Source organism: Macrobrachium rosenbergii, chromosome 15 (genome assembly GCF_040412425.1).
Source record: "Macrobrachium rosenbergii isolate ZJJX-2024 chromosome 15, ASM4041242v1, whole genome shotgun sequence".
Classification (NCBI taxonomy): Eukaryota; Metazoa; Arthropoda; class Malacostraca; order Decapoda; family Palaemonidae; genus Macrobrachium; species Macrobrachium rosenbergii.
In genome coordinates, this window is record NC_089755.1 from 51,921,798 (window position 1) to 51,940,533 (window position 18,736).

Sequence of the window (18,736 nt, forward strand, 5' to 3'; positions counted from 1 at the left end):
CGGTGAAAGTTCATCTCAGAATTAAAACTTTCCTCTCTGAGACTCTGTAGACTTTCTGAATAATAATAATAAAAATAATAATAATAATAATAATAATAATAATAATAATAATAATAATAATAATAATAATAATGCGCTGTTCGTTCATTAACGCGACTTTATATTCCTTGGTACTATATATATATATATATATATATAATAATAATAATAATAATAATAATAATAATAATAATTTGTTCGTTAATTGACGCGACTTGATGTACTGGAGGTCACAGCGTAGTACATGTACCAGACGAGTGTAAGCTTGCATAAGCTAGAGGCTTCCTCCACACGGTTAGGTATACGTGTCGCCCAGAAATTCTCCTGATACAGCGACTCGTGTTTTGCCTCCAGTCATCATCATCATTATTATTATTATTATTATTATTATTATTATTATTATTATTATGGAATTTTCAAAAGAATTTTAACGAATGAAATCATCTCTCTCTTTCCTGGAACAGCAAAAAATAAGTTCATCATTAGCATGGAGGGATAAAATCTACGGCATATACATATCAATTCTTACGTGTGTGTTTACAAGAGAGGCTAAATGAAAGCCACTTAACGCTGACAATTTTCGTAGGCCTAGTCACGTAAGATACTCAGAAATGAAGAATTTATTAACTTCTTCCAACATCGAGATTATCCGGTGACAAATTACAAGTCAATTCATAACGTTTAGCACCAACCACCTGCCCAAATTAACATAGTAAACACAGATTTGTTGGGAATCAAATCTAACGCATAAAAAACATGGTTAACATATGATATAATCAGTCCGAGTAGTTGCAGTAAATTTACCTTGCAGGTAATCATTAAATACGTCATACTCAGTGGAAGCTATGAAATTGCGCAGGTGTGAAACTGAAGTCCCCACAGAGAGGTGGAATTGGCAACCTCCTTAGGGGCCTCCCCCGGTGTTCGTGAATCCCAGTTGTCAAGAGCCTGTGATCCGCTTACTCTAGAACTTTATCGTCATGTGCTACTTTTGCAAAAAGTACCGCTGAAGTCTGCACTAACGTATAAATTTCATTCAATAAATAGTTTTTCTCTTTTTGACGTTTTTACTTTTCTTGCTGAACGCTCCTCAATAGTGATTGATCGTATAATATCAGACTCAAAGTTGTCACGGAGTTCGCTACACTATTCTTGTGACATATTGACTCCACGGTGATATTTCGAGTCATGTTTAATCTACAACAAAATCAACAATAAAGTGTCTATACACATACACACACGTACATATGGTGTTGCAGTGACAATGGTGGTGCATGTGAACTTTTTACCCAAAGTCGTTGTTCTGTCGCAGTTACACTTGAGAAACTTTATGTTGAAAGTCGTTCAAGGCTGAAGTCCTAAGCGCATTGACAATATAGCCCTCCTCTTAATGTGCATTTATGATAATGATGATTCTTCGGTCTACGGTTACTTGTTCGGTGAAGAATGGATAACATAATTTATACGAATGCTACTCAGGAATAGAATTAACACGGATTAGCGTATAATAAGCTCATCTTATTTAAGGTAATTATGCCATGATGATAGTTCTTACAGAGGGCTTAAGTTAAAAGCAGCCTTCTCTCTCTCTCTCTCTCTCTCTCTCTCTCTCTCTCTCTCTCTCTCTCTCTCTCTCTCTCTCTCTCTTACATGTATATATAATATAAATATATATATATATGTATATATACAGACTATATATATACATATATATATACTGTATATATGTGTATATATATATATATATATATATATATATATATATATATATATATATATATATATATATATATATATATATATATATATATTTTCACTGAAAGTCAAGGCACAAGACATAGCTCTACCATTTCAAGACCACACCTCTGCAATTTCCGATTCGTGTTATCATTAGGGGGAATTTGAAGATAAGGAGAGATATAGGAAATAGGAAATGTATCGTCTTAAAATAGTAGATTTGCCACACGTGCACTGACATTCAGTGCAAATTACCTGAGAAAATTACTGCGCCCTAAGAGCGCGCGGGCATATAACACACACACACACACACACACACACACACACATATATATATATATATATATATATATATATATATATATATATATATATATATATATATATATATATATATATAGTATACATATATATATATATTCATATATATATATATTCATATATATGTATATATTCATATATATATGTATATATATATTATATATATATCTATATTTATATATATATATATATATATGTATATATATATTCATATTTAAACATGTATACATAGCAGCTGGCTTCTCGGACTCCGTCATAATCCGTTGCCGCTCAAACCAGCCTCCAAATGTCTGTTGCACATTCATAAGCATTGATTTCTGGTATGGGGTTGCTAGCCTACTTACCCTTGCCCCAACCTACGGCTACAGCAGCGTTTGTCGGCAACGTCCATGAATTCATTGGTGGCCATCCTTCTAAATACTAACCGAGCGCATTGTTCTTTGGTTTATCAAACCTTCCACTCGTCCACCAAAGAAACTATACTATACTGTAATAGCTTTATTCAGTTTGCTCACTGACAGCAAAATCAAGTTTTGTGTGTTTATTTAGCTTCTACATTTTCCACAACCAACCTTGTGAACACATCTTTGAAAACATGTTCCAGCAATATCCAAACTTTCAGGTGGTAATGACATGGTAATTGCTGAAAGGCATGCTTAAAAATGCGATCTTTTCCCCTCCTCTTGCCACTTTTGATAATGCGCATTGTCCGTCACGCATTTGATTAAAAAGAAAAAAAGTTAGCTTAGGTCAACATCAAAACTATCGCAGCATCCATTCATGTGCCTCTGGCTGTCTAACTAAAAGCAAACACTGAGTGTCGTGGTGGTGTTTAGAATATTAAGGAGTGTTTAGAAGAAGCATGTGACTTTCTTGTAGGAAATATATACCCAGCAACTTACGACGTGGGTGTATTTTTAGTTCATTTTGATAGATAAACAACCACCAAGGGGAAAAACGATGACAGTGATATCTAATTTTTTAGCCTGTGAGAGCTCAAGGTCTCAAGCAAGAATAAGTGGAAAAAAAGGAAAAAAAAAGAAAATAGCAACAACATTCACTCACACAAACGTGCAAAGGACCAAAGAGCCTTCGTTAACGCTTCATTACTATTCCGTACGTCACGTTTAGCTAAGTTTCGGCGCCCCTCCCCCCCCCTCTCCAAAACTACAGTCACTGGCCACCAGCCTTCTCTCTCCTTCAAAATATCGACTTCTTCGGTATAGGCGGCGGTCTTATCACTCCGAGTTCATATCTAGACAAACTTTTCTGCTATCTCTACCCACTTTTGCCCGCAAAGTACTGCAGAATATATATTCCATCTACAGTTCGCGTTGCGATGTATGATTGTTGATCACTGAACGGTCTGTGCCCCGTGGAAAATATGATTATGAAATGTAGTAAGATTGCGATGATTAAGCATTCGTGTAAGCATACAAGTTTTGGTTTTCTGAACTTTTTTCTGTCCGCACTTTTTCTGTCCTCTCTCAGGTCTTATAAACTACAGAGGCTAGAGGGCTGCAAATTGGTCTGTTGTTCATCCACCCTCCAGTCATCAAACATACCGAATTGCAGCCCTCTAGCCTCGGTAGTTTTTATTTTATTTAAGGTCAAAGCTAGCCACAATCATGCTTCTGGCAGCGATATAGGCCAGGCCACCACGGCCGGCTGAGAGTTGCATGGGCCGCGGCTCATGCAGCATTATACCGAGACCACCGAAAGACAGATCTATTTTCAATGGCCTTGATTAAACGCTGTACAGAAAACTCGATTGCGCCGAAGAAGCTTGGGAGAATTTTTTACTTGTTTAATCATAGATATTTGTGAAAATTCTACATACCCAGATATGGACATCAAGCGCAAACGTTTCGTTATTTGGATAAGCTAATCTTTTAGAACACAGACGAAGAAACAGATAAACAGCAAAGGGTCTGCCCCACGCAGACACATACACACTGAAAGAACCTACACTTTGCTTCATTATTAAAATGACACAAACTGGAGCATTCGAAGCTGGAAAGCGTTTATACAAGCAACAGGTACGATCGATTCAGTCTTGTATCGTAAAATCGTTCGGTTATGCAAACTTATCAACTCATTTGGTACATCTACCTACCTAGCTCTCTCTCTCTCTCTCTCTCTCTCTCTCTCTCTCTCTCTCTCTCTCTCTATATATATATATATATATATATATATATATATATATATATATATATATATATATGTGTGTGTGTGTGTAGAGAGAGAGAGAGAGAGAGAGATAATTTGAACATACATGATTGCATGCGTAGTTATACATAGTATGTACAAAGTATGTATGTTTCTGTGTCCGTAAGCTTTTAATCTGACTGAGAAAAACTTATGTAACGTAATGCCATAACATTCAACATTCCTCTACCAAACATTCCACGGAATACTCACTCATTCTCTTGGCATCTCGGGCCTTTTTGTGACCCATTCCTGCTCACACCAGACTTATTTATTTATTATTTATTTATTTATTTATTTGTTTATTTATTTATTTATTTATTGCAAACCAGGGTCATCATTTCTACGTTAAAAACTCGCTTATCAGGTCAAAGTGTCACCACGTAAGGGGAACTGATTTTTTTTTTTATTAATGAGGTTTCAGAACATTTCCCATACCGAGCCCGACACCGGCACTCATTACTGGTCACCCCTCCAAGCACTGACCAGCAGAATAGCTATACGCGTTATTGGTGGACACCCTTACCAGAACTGACCGAGCACGACGTTCCTTCATTGATCGGAAGGCTAAGGGAGCAGCGAACATGGCAAGTGTGTCATTAACCATAATTACCGTTAATTAAGCAAATGTTACTATCTATTCCGGTGAGCATCACATACAGCGGATGTGGACATTAACGTTATTGTTTGCACATTAAAAAGACTGTCGTGATTTTTTATATTGCCGCAAAAGTTAAGTCGCGTTTGTTTGTTACAAACAAAATGTGCTCATGTGGCTCAGTACTGAATGTGCTCATGTGACATCGTATTAAGGGTTTAGTCCACATGAGCCTTTTCGTAGTTTTCCGTAAAAGAAAACTCTTGTGCCGGCTTTGTCTGTCCGTCCGCACTTTATTCTGTCTGCACTTTATTCTGTCCGCACTTTATTCTGTCCGGACTTTTTTCTGTCCGCCCTCAGATCTTAAAAACTACTGAGGCTAGAGGGCTGCAAATTGGTATGTTGATCATCCACCCTCCAGACATCAAACTTACCAAAGGGCAGCCCTCTAGCCTCTGTAGATTTGATTTTATTTAAGGTTAAAGTTAGCCATGATCGTGCTTCTGGCAGCGATATAGGATAGGCCACCACCGGGCCGTGGTTAAAGTTTCATGGGCCGGGGCTCATACAGCATTATACCGAGACCACATAAAGCTAGATCTATTTTCGGTGGCCATGATTATACGCTGTACAGAAAACACGATTGCGCCGAAGAAACTTCGGCGCATGTTTTACTTGTTTTTTAAAGAGAATTTATTACATTCTAGTTAATAAAAATGAGTAAAGACGAGAATTTTCATTATATTTCTCATTCATTTTCTGATTTTCAAAAGAAATATACTTGTTAATTTGTAATATGCTTGCCTGGGTTTCAGTTTAGGTGGGCGTGTATACATATATATATTCGCACGCATGATTGGTGTGTAAGCTAACGCATATCCACGTACACAGATTATTTTCATGCAACGAATTATTTGAAGTAGGAAATAGATACAAGTGAAAGGGTGTGTTAAGACAGAATATATACTTTATATATATCCATTAGATACCATCCAGTTTGAATGAGGTCCTTTTAGTAATTCTACTAATGCACAGAACAATTGTGTATGTGATAAAGTTAATATATATATATATATATGTGTGTGTGTGTGTGTATATATATATATATATATATATATATATATATATATATATATATATATATATATATATATATATACATATATATACATATATATTGATTAGAGAGAGAGAGAGAGAGAGAGAGAGAGAGAGAGAGAGAGAGAGAGAGAGAGACGATTAATTCATTCCGTAAATGTTGCAAGAAGGAACCTCACGTATCCAACATCAGCGTATATTCCCCGGAAGGACTGAGAATGTATAATAATAATAACATTGCTAAAACCGAATAACAGAATCATTAAAACGACCTTTTCCTCTTTCCGTATCGAATAACATTTTTGTAACCTTCACCATCCATTTTGTCGTCACTGTCGGCGCGAGTCCTCCCACACCTTCTGTACTTTGTCAACAACACCATTGGATAATGTCGCGTCTTGGCCTTTGATACTTATTGGTAAATTACAATTCCCAATGGCGCACGTGCACGGTTTGTTTACTGCAAGCACACGCGTGTGTGTGTATATATATATATATATATATATATATATATATATATATATATATATATATATATATATATATATATATATATATATATATATATATATGTATGTATATAGTGTATATGTATATATATATGCGTGTGCATGTACGAGTATATGTGCTTGTGTGTGTGTGTGTATCTGTCTATCTTTCTATCTGTCTATCTATATATGCTGCATATATATACATGTATATATATATATATATATATATATATATATTGTGTGTGTGTGGGTTTGTGTATGTACATGTGCATATATACACAACTATTAGCGGGTATGAGTGTTCATGTGGGATTTATGTATATGCAAAGTTCATGAATCTTAACGCAACTGCAGAGCAGACATGAATAATAATAATAATAATAATAATAATAATAATAATAATAATAATAATAATAATAATAATAAGAGTTTGTTTTATTCTTTATCAGTGCATCTTTTCCCTGCGTTGATAGAGATAATAATAATTCCTTTTGTTGAGAGATAACTCAATCGAAAGCGACAGCACAGCACAGTTATATGAAACACCAAGAGCGTTCGGAGACCGCTAACCTCCGCCAGGGCTGAACAATTCAATCTGAGCCCCTCCCCCCGTCAATAGAAAAAAATCAATTCCCACGGAAGTAACATTCCGATAGCCCCAAATCTTATCTCTCGTTTCCGGTGGCGAGGCCCACGTTTGCTCAAAGTTCGTAAAAGCAGCACATGCCTTCCTTCGTAATCCTGGTAACAAACAGACACGCAAACAAACAAACGACGCGAATAAAAACCTAGCATCTTTGTTGGGGGAAATAACATCAACTCCGCGCCTCCTTGACTAAACACCACAGGTGTTGTACTCAGTCGTCGGACAAGTATGTACGTATCCATGTAGACATGGATCTTGTACGTACGCACATACATCCTCTATATTATCATACGGAACTTCGTGAGCACCGCATTATGATTATCTACAGAAGTTATCAAACCGTTTCCTGGGACTACAGTACACTAAATTTAAGTCAAACAAATATTATTCTAGCCATAACAACAATCTCATGGTAAAAGACATCGCTGCCTCCTATATACGTGTTACTTTTATCGTTGCAGGGAATCGTCTTCTTTCAGTGAAATGGTAATAGCTATTCTATTGTAGTCCTGTTGGAAAAACTACCCTCATTGTAATCGGCTGAAGTTATGATCCCAATCGCTCCGCTGAAATATTCCTTGTAGGTCTAGTGGAAGAACATTCCCCATCAGTTCTGTTTAAGAAATATTCCCTTTAGTTTTGCTGTAGCAACCCTCTTATTACTTTCTTTTGAAGAACCTATCCCATTAGTTCCGTAACTTACAATAATACAGTCCCCATTACCAGTAACGAAGCAATTTTTTCATTGGTTTCTACGAAAGTGAATCCCATCTGCCCCGATTTACTCCAAGTCAGTTTCGGTGACACACCCTTCCCATTTCTTCCTTTAAAAAAGGAAATTTTCATCTAACCCTTATTATTAAAGATCCCTCTTCGGTTATGAACACAAAACATTCCCATTTATTCCGATACTAACTTTCTCTTCACTGCTTTTGCCTGTGGAAGGAAATTCTGCATTAGGCAAGGCATGTAGCAGACATTTTTTTTTTTTACGTTTATCTGTATTGGCCTTGATCTGACATATTCCTGGCGCTAACAATGGAAGCGACTTGACATTTCTAGCCTTCTCCAGTGATGAAGAGTTTAAGCGTGGTGTGAACTATGTATTTCTCTTGCGTGTGTGAATGCACTGAGACGAGCATGACTACAAAAATCAGGCTCTGTCCGTCATGCCGACGCGTGGTGGTCGTGAACGCGGGAACAAATGGTTTCAGTAATCTTTTTTTCGTGCTGACGGTAAATATTTGTTGCCGATATCACAGAAGCTCATCGTGATTGGTGGAAGCTTGTGCCGTGCACTACTCACCAGAGGTTACAATTCAATACATCGGCCAATCAGAAGCAAAACAGATGCGTCAGGAATTTCGAAGGGGATTTTTACCGTCAGATGAAAAATGAATAAGTGAAAAGTACATTTTGTCATCATCTGTATCCTCTAAAGTTATCTATCTCCCTCAGTGTAAGAAGTAGATCCGACATCATCTAAGACTTTTAAAAACTCAATTGACAGTTTCATTTCTTACATTAACCATGACTAACTTGAACTGTTCTATATATCCTTTTATTTTCAGCATAAATGTAGACACCAGGCTAACTGCTGAAAAAGGAAAATCCCACAGGCTAAGTCTGTATTTCAGAGTAGATGTAGGTGAAAATATAGATAAACGGTTTTTAACTGAAATATCGCACTCAGAGTAAACTGGTTTTTCATTAACCCTTTTACAAAGAAAGATGTAGTAAAAAAAACGAGATGTCTTCAGAAATATATATATATATATATATATATATATATATATATATATATATATATATATATATATATATACCTGTATTATATATGTATATTCCTGCAGCTATTTCGACTCGGTAAATGTTCATTATGCACATCGACAACCGTGACAATAATTATTAAGTCAAATAACAATGTAAGAAAATGAGAAAATTATGTTAAAGCTCTATTGCGATTTGGTTAGTTATCATCAGGTCGATAAAACGAACATTTTCTATATATGTATACACACACACACACACACACATATATATATATATATATATATATATATATATATATATATATATATATATATATATATATATTATATAATCCTTTAAATTTTCTCCCTAATTAGGTTTAGACGTCTGATGAGCGCTTTCCATTTTCTCCCAGAGCTCTGTCTGCCAGAACTCTCCCGTCCCGAGTCTCCCATACCATAGATCCATAGCTCACGTCACTTCCACGTCTCCCGGCTTTCTCTCCCTCTCTCTCTCTCTCTTTCTCTCCTTCACATCGCGTGGCCACCAAGAGCTCAGTTCTTCTGCTTTCCATCTTCTGAACACTACGTTTCTATGTTACTTTCCTTTTTAGTGATACGGTCTGACCGTGAAGATCAGTATTTTGTAGTCACATTTTCATTATCTCATCGATATAATATTTTTTTCTTATTTTGACTTATGCCTTTTCCTCTCAGAGGGAGTGGCGCCGGGAAGATTGGTCCTATGATTCTCAGAACGTCTTCTGCGGTTGAATTGTTTACACCGTGCTGTTTTGAACCCTGGTTGCAACCAACACAGTTGTCCAACTGCTAGGTAGTTACTCACTGCTTAGGACAACAGAAATAGACTGAATTGTTTTTTAATAGGAGCTTTTGTTATCTATCAGTTCCAGTCCTGGTGTCGAACTTGGATCTTCTCTCGCTTCGTATGCGAGAATGATGGTGGTGATAACGTGCGTGTATACATAATACATACAATACATACATATATATATGTATATATATGTATATATATACATGTATATTCTGTAAAAAGATGTAATAAAAAAATAAGAAGGACTGGTCGCATACAAAGTTTTCCTCATTATTATGATATAAGCAGAAACCAAACCTAAAACAGGTGAGGACAACAGACCATAGGAGTCCAATATGATCAGCAGTGCATGAGTCCCAATAAGGCCCGAGAAGACAACAAGGAGGAAGTTGTAAAATCGAAATCATTCTACAGGAAATATAGCTCCATGAAGCAGCCATTTCTTTGAATTTTCGCTCATGACATTTACTAAATCACCTTTTTTGGTTGAAAGCTTCTGCAGGCATAGTTTTCAGTTGTTGACCTTCTTGGAATCTAGTTTATATTGGTTGGAATAGATAAAATACCTCATTCGAATCCAAAATGACAAATCAGAAGAAGTGTCATGTGATCAGGAACGCGAAAAGAGAGAGAGAGAGAGAGAGAGAGAGAGAGAGAGAGAGAGAGAGAGAGGTGGGGGATAATCTGTTTGAAAATTAAAACTATTTAGTTCTCTGAATTTATGGTAACATGAGAAAGAGAGAGAGAATGATGTAATTTGCATTTTGAATATTAAAATTATAGAGTTTTCTTATAACATAGTTACATAAGAGGGAGAGTGTGTGTTATTTGTATTTAGATTAAAATTACTGAATTTTCTTACACCATAATTACATGAGAGAGAGAGAGAGAGAGAGAGAGAGAGAGAGAGAGAGAGAGAGAGAGGGGGGAGATCAGGTTAAAGCTATTCATCTGGAAGTCGAAATGAAAGAATTTTATTAAACTCTATCAGTCAGAAAGAGATGGAGGACATCCCATTAGTCTAAAACTAAACATTTGTAATTGTTTAAAACTAATTCAAGTAAAGAGACAGGGAGAGGTATATGCGGAAATATATTTTGATCAATCCGTTTGTTAAAGAGAAAAAAGGCTGAACAATAAGAAAGACAACAATTTGTGTTTGTCAGAAAGCGTAAAAATTATACATCCCTAAAACATCATTGCACTCGTACTTAATTAACCGCGAATCTGTTAATTATGCACCTGTAGCTAACCTCGCTTGAAAAATCGCCCCGGTTAAATTTAGACGCTTATATCGACGAGGGCTCTGTTATTATAACTCTTATTGCCATCTTTATTATTATAATTATTTCATTATTGAGGTTATAAAACCCACAATGGTTAAGAGCCAGCTCAGTCTAGGTCTAGGTCAGTGGTTCTTAACCTCTATCAATGTATGCACCCCTTTCAAATCAGCAGTCAGTTCTCGCACCCCCAGAATTGCTGAAATAAAAAAAAAAAAATACAAAATTGATATGATGTGTATTAATAACAAAACTACATTTTTTAATCTTCATTCACAAGGCTTACAGTTTTATTTTGTTTTTATTTTATTGCAGAAAAAATAACATGCTTTTCTAAAAATACATTTTGCTTTAATCATTCATATGCATCCTCGCACCCCTTAGGAACCGGCTTCGCACCCCCTAGGGGGGCGAGCACCCCTGGTTAAGAACCACTGGTCTAGGTGGACTTGGCTCGACTTGCATGTCATCTGGGTGAGGATGGCTCTCGATGGCTCCACATGCATTTTCAACACTGTCTTTTTTCATTCCGGTTAATCCTCTTCACACAAAAGTTTCGCTCCAAGAGCTCGTTTGTAAGTTCAGTTTGTTTGTAAGAGTAACAAAGTTAGCCTAGGCATCCGGCCATGTAGTTAGCCTGCAGTACATAGCGCAGTGCGGTAATAAAGCTTTCTAGCAAAATAATTTGGTCTTTGTACATAAATTCATGTTTATAATAATCATTTATCTTTGCCCTCTCCTTGGAAAATCGGCTGTGAAATACGTGGAACAAAGTTTATACACCCAAAATAATATCTTTGTAAGTTTGTATGTAGAGGACTTCCGGTACATAGCGAGAAATCAATTGCGAATTCTGTTTTACCAGTGGCTCACTATTCTGAAGTATTATTATTACTATTATTATTATTATTATTATTATTATTATTATTATTACAATTATTTGACTATAATCAGCTGGAGAGGCCTCCTGAATATAACGTATTTAAGTGTATTTCCTTTATCTTATCCGCCGATGTTCAGCGCTATCATAGTCTTTGTGCATGCATGCTTGTATGTGCGTATGTATGTGTGTGTGTGTATAAAAGAGGCTTTTGAGAAATTTCACTGTGATGATTATCTTATCTGATAAGTATGTCGTCGGTGCTTGCGTGCTCTATACTCTTCAACTTAGCCTAATGTAAGCTTGTAAAGGGATTCATCTATTATTAGCTTTAGTTATAAGCAGTTCTGTCTAATTTGTATCGCATTTTTCCAGGTGAACACAAAACCATGCTGTGAATTACATCATTTGAATAAGAGTATTCAAAAATAAGTAGTGTGTGCATTTGGAAAGGAAATAGACATGAATAGCATGTCATTGTATCTATAGGTAGGTTCTTTCGAAATTGGTGGTAACTATCTACACGTGGCATCACTGGAAATAGTCGTAATTGGCAGAGGCTCACGCTGCCAGTCAGAAGCAAGAAAGAAGCTCGAGGAAAAACAGTAGAAAATGAATGAATTATGACCACCAACAATCGCTTCAAGCTTTGCCACTTCATCCACGTGACTCTCAGCTGGTGCAGGGGTAGGTTATCAGGACTAGTAACCTTATCCAGTAAAGATAATGCTATAAACTTGTTTTGGTTCTTAACAGTATGGTATGAGTAGCATGAGTCACAATAAGACCCGAAACACCAGCCCAATGAGTCTATCAGTGATTTGCTTATCAAATCAAAATATCGTCGTGAGAAACTGGCGTGTTTAGGCTCATCTAACAAGCACCAGTATTTGCTCGCTCCGATGGTTCTTTGCCTTTCTGTAACCAGTGCTGACCACACTTGGCATCCTGAGAGTTGTTGTAAGTCAAAGACAGATGTATGCTTTGGAAGTTAGCCTAACAAACCATAAAAAAAATAAAATTGCACCAATTATAATTGGAAGTTAATCAGGGTCACAGATATGAAGACCTTGAACAGCTCTCTAATCACCTTTTCATTTTCCTGTCTGTGCTGAAATAAACCGAATGAAACGAGAAAAGAGTCAGCAACTGTACTGGGCAAAGATAGCATAAAACTTTTAAGCACAAGATAGCTAAGGAACTTTTAAGCGCAGGTAAAAAAAAAGACATATCTAATTCTCGCATGGACTAGAAATTCAAGGAACTCAGAGGATGGCAAAGACGGCCGGCATTTTTGAGGTCAGTACTCTTTCACATACCAAATTTACCACGTTGATGTCGATAAACACATTCTAGAGGTTCTTTGTATACGGCTGCGTGTTGCTCCACTTCGACTGCAACTGACTTGCGTTATGACATACCTGTCAAAAGATGAAAATCGGAATGAAATTTGCTGTTGATATCTCATGGGTCAAAGATACAAGCTTTGATTTTTTTCTCTTCTTTAATCTTTCCATGAACCTAAGTTGAGGACCTATGCTCCATCAAGCCATGTAGTATCGAACTTAATTATGGCAATGACTATGAACTAGATCTGCGTAAACTGGTGATAGTTTATGGATAAAGATATTACTTACTCGGTGGTTATAAATGGACTACAGATTAGTAACTTTCAAATGCCCACGATCACAAAAATCAAAAACTTAAAGGGGGCATCTGTAGCCGCTTGCCTTTCACATTCACCTGCACGAGGATAATAAGCGTGATGAATGCATAATCGCGCTTACTATCCATATCATTAAAGATACTAACTCGGTATTTTGTTACTTTTTAAGGCTAGGTAAACTTAGACTGAATGCTCAGCGATGTTGCGTAGCGTACAGTAAATTAGCTCATTTCTTTGCGAATCAGTTCGAGATTGCGTGACTGAGGGCGGATCCAGTCGTCCGATTGTGGAAAGAGAGAAGTCTAATTAGAAAATAAAAAAACAAGTGCAACACAAGGGCTTTGATGGAATCAGACCCATTTGCTACTTGGTGACCTTTTAAAACCTCTGTTCTAACTACAAGGGCTGTTGCTAATCAAATCCTGCCGTTAACTTAGAAAGCTTTCGCATTACACATTCTCCTCGTGTTTAACGCTGTGTGGTTAGGCCTACTAGGCTTATTACATTCTTATTTCGTCTCTTTTTCAGTCTCGCATGACTGGTAAGATAAGGTCACGATTAGTAGCGAATGTTCCCCACCTTCCATCGCCCTGATAACCTTTTGTTTATATTCAGTAGACCGCAAAGATTGGAGCTACTTTTTTTTTTTTAACCGTATTTCAGGATTCATAGATAGTTACTTCCTTTTTTGAATATATATACACACATATATACTGTATGCATATATATATACATCTATGTGTGCGCGCGCGTTTGTGTGTTCATGCATCATATTCCAACACATGTAGAATTTTTTAGGCTTATAATCCCTTCCAGCAAATGCATTCATGAAACCGTAGTCTTAGTGCAGCTTCCAAGGTTAATCATGTACGCCAATTGTAGGCTTGCCTTCTCCACTTCTTTTGTCTCCTCGCCCTGTTCCTGGCGGTCAAGAAAGAAAGATCAGATCAGGCGCTGAGAACCCGTGGCATTGTCATCCGCTCAACTTGGGAGCTATCTCCTATTTTAACGGCAGGCTCTCGTCCACATTTCCGTTACGTCAGTTGAAGACAGTCCTGGTCAAGTTATCTGCTTACTCTTTGTTCCGGGATGAGTATATCTTGGGTCTCTCTCTCTCTCTCTCTCTCTCTCTCTCTCTCTCTCTCTCTCTCCATATATATGTATATATATATATGTGTGTGTGTGTGTGTATGTATGTATGTATGTATGTATGTATATATATATATATATATATATATATATATATATATATATATATATATATATATATATATATATATATATATATATATATATATATATATATATATATATATATATATTGTTTCAAGTATAAAGCCGTTTCCCATTATAGGGCAGTTCCTCAAATAAAAAAAAAGATAATAAAGAACAATCACAGAGGATTTCTGTCAATCATCTTGGATTCTGATAGTGTAAAAGTACGCCATCATCTTTTTTTTTTTTTTACCAAACCTTGAGATTATCCTCCTGACTTCTGTGTGCAGCTCTAGAGTAGTGCCCCCTGTACCAAAAGCAGGTCTCTGGCTTGCCCAGCTAGACCATGGGAATCATCTAAGCTTGAAAACAACAGCCTTTGCACTCTCCTGGAAAGCACCAGAAAACAGGTCCTTTGCCAGATCTTAGATCTACGGCTCCCTTTAGAACCTAGAGGATTCCCTTTAACACTTGAACCATTCAATAATGCATTTGGAGGTAATTTTAGATTTCTGGCTCTGGCACCTTTGTGTTGGCTCTAATTTCAGCCTGAGTTTCTAGGTGGTGAGGGAACAACTGGTGGAATTAAGCTAAGACCCCCAGTTTGGTAAGAGGGGCCTTCTTCTAGTGCTTCTCATGGTAGCCCAGAGGTCACTGTTCTACAAAATGAGTCTCTTTCAAGGTCTGGGTATCCTTCCCTTGTGTGAAAGAATAAAAATTTCCTCTGATTTGGATCTGATGCAGCAGATTTATTTTCACCATTATTCTATTCTAATAATGAAAAACATTTCTTTTGTATATCATAAAAACGCCATGAAAAACATTTTCTTTTCTATACCATAAATGCTAGGTTTTGGCCAGAAGACACCGAGAAACTCTTGCTGGAGGTGGTACAGGTTGGTGGTCCCTACCAGTAAGGTGGGTGGCTGTTGGGTCCTTGGAGATTTATACTGTATGGAAAGTAGACATCTCAATAAGGTGGTGGTGAGCAATGCCCATGAGCAGCCCATAATGCCTGTGGCAGTTAACACCATGTAGTGGTTGCGGTGGCCACATGATGCTATTGGGGCTGTTGTTGGTGGGAAACATATTGCAGCTGGGTGTTGGGTGGTCAGTGGCAGTCAACTTTTGACTATGGTATTATCAGCCTTAAGGTGCCTGTGTCCACTAAATACTTGTTACTGAAGGTGTTGTCAGTGACATAAAACCTTGCATAGCAACAGGCATCTGGAGGTCTCGCAACAGCCACCATTACTTCCTTGGGTGGCTACCCAAGTCATTTGTTGTCCAGATGCAGCTGGGGTGTAGTTCCTGGCCACCTTTCTGAATTTATGGTGATAAAAGTATGGGTGGTTGAGGGTGTGTGTACAACTGGGCTTGCCTTTTTTTCACAGCTTCTATGGATATTTGTGTATAGCATCTGTAAGTTTGCCATCGCCATCTTTGTGGAGATTGTCTGTGGTCTCACAGATGGTAGGGACTGTGATGCAAGGCCTTGGAGGCCTTTAGTAGCCTGCCCAACTTTTTCAGGAGGTCTGCCATTAGATATATGATCAGCGTTGGGAAGGTCTGCATGCACAAATGTTGAAATGGAAACAGTGTGGTCAAATCTACCTTGTGAGGTTGACCCTTTGTGGCTTGTCATCTGTGTTGACCTCTGGTAGCATGAGGAGGGACTTAAGTTCATATCTGGATGTCCTCATTGATTTCTCCCCCAACAGTGTGTTGAAGAGACTGAGGCCTCGTCTGGTATGGCTGGGCGGTGGCAAGGAGAACTCCATGATTAGGGACGGGTGGAGTTCTTTGTAAGCAATCCTCTCCCCTTATACACTCAGCCAATGTACAAGATGGGGGAAAAAAAGTATCAGGGATCACCCCAAGGACATAGTTTGCCTTTTTTTTTCTATTGAGCTTGAGATATTTCAAGGCAGATCTGTATCTCTGCTCTCCAGAGCCAGAAAAATGGCTTGGCCGATGAGAGGTTTTTGGTGATCTACTGCAGTCACATTTGCACTTTTGTCTGATGCTTTAACCTTTATATGATTGTTTATTTTGTCCATTAGTCACCAGGTTTTTGTTGCAGAGCTGAGTTCCATATTTACTGTAAAAATTATCTTTTAACAACCTAAAGAGTGAGCTAGCCAGAACTAAAACATTGTACTTAGAACGTTTGTGACTTTGCTTCAGTAGATTTGGCTGTATTTAGTGCCAAGGGTTTAGTGCTGATACCACACTTTTGTCTACTGATTTTGAGGACAGCTGAGAACTTTAAAGGGAAAGCAAGCTAGAGCTAAGTGCTGTACTCAGCCTGTTTATGGCTAGTTGTTGTTAGCTAGGGCATGGCACAGAATCAAGATGTCTATACCAGGTTGCTCCAGGGGGTCACCAACGTAAAGCTGAATCATACACAGGATGCCTAGACTATACTGATTTATTGTTGAGATTTGATCTACTTTTGGAAGAGAGTGCTGACAGAAAAGTGGCGCCTCAGAGACGACATAGTTCAGGTAATGCTGGTGGCACACAAGCACATGGTTGAGAGGGTGGTCCATGATTGCCTGGCAATCTTACCAGCTGAAGCAGCACAAGGGCCCACACAACACCACTGGTAAGTGCACCAAATCAATAGACTAATAAGAAAATCATAATTTAGTTCACTTTATAAACAGCTTTCAATACTTTTTAATATGCCCTGAGCTCACTAGCAGCTCACCTGGTCGAGAGGTTTCCATGTGTTCAGCACAGTGTATTTTAATTTGGTAAAATGACAATTCTATGAAGGCTGACGAAACTTTGGTAAGTTTTCTTAAAATGTAGGCTATCCCCAAAAATATGAAAGTGAAGTTACCAGATTTCATTTAGCAATTCTAAAATGCTCACTTTATTATTATTATTATTATTCAGGAGGAAAGAAGATCCTTCTCGTGTAGACTTGACCCCATTTTGAGATGGATCCGAATATGCAGGAAGTGTTATTTCATATTCTGTTTGAGTAAGCGATGGTATTTCCTTGTGAATAAATTCCACTAATTGTTTTTCGTTTTTCCTGGATAATTCCAGTTACATTGGCCCATTTAAAATATTGTTCTTGCAGTATAGGCAGTAATTTATCAGCAATTCAGTGAAATGAAACATTTGAATTTGAAAATTATCTGTTTTACCGTCCTGTTTTTTCCAAAATGGCCACAATCATTACTGAAATAATGTAGACTCTTTATGAATGCGGACTTAGCTCTATTTGAAATAATTCATAGGAACTGCAATCTTAACCGCATTCCGCCCATATCCTTGCATCATATTGAATGTCTTAACATTTCCTACTTTCAGTTATGCTTTGTGCAGCTCGTCGTGCGTATCTGTTCTTCCCTGTGACGACAAAGTCTTTTAGTACTGCATTTAACCATTTAGAGCCGAGTTTTAACCGTGAAACTACAACGTTTACGTACTCAGGCCTTTGTAACGAGGCTTTCCTCTTTCTGTGTTACGGTACATTCGGGTAAGCTTCCTTTTCCTGCTTTTTTTTTTATTCTACCAAACAATCATTTATTCTAAGCTATTAATGTTTTCCCTTCGATGCTGGATTTATCGGTAACGTCACTTTTTCTTCTGTATTATCACACGTGGAATTTCTATTGTGGAATTGCCATTCAAAATAACCTTCTGACCGTTTAACAACAACAACAACGACAACAAAAATAATAATAATAATAACAATAATAATAATAATAATAATAATAATAATAATAATAATAGCGTGCTTTGTTGTGCGACGCGACATTTTCCAAGATGAGACGTGTTTGCAAGTGTTTTTTCTAGATAATTCTGTAAACGAATACGGGGTCACATTTCAGGGGGTGAATGCATTGCACTAGGACTGAAACTAAAACCCTGGCTGATTTCATACTATGCCAGAATGCTATAAAATTCCTGCGAAAAAATAGAAAACAAGTTTTTAGAAATTACTAGCC

At 37.3% G+C, this 18,736-nt stretch overlaps 1 protein-coding gene across 1 annotated transcript in view; it reads left to right on the forward strand.

Moving 5' to 3' along the window:
• The window catches only part of HUWE1 (HECT, UBA and WWE domain containing E3 ubiquitin protein ligase 1), a 173,256-nt gene that overhangs the window by 86,590 nt on the left and 67,930 nt on the right, over nucleotides 1-18,736 (forward strand). Inside the window, exon 3 of the mRNA XM_067117774.1 lies at nucleotides 18,096-18,264. The gene's annotated coding sequence lies outside the window, so the exon portion shown is untranslated. The remainder of the gene's footprint in view (nucleotides 1-18,095; nucleotides 18,265-18,736) is intronic.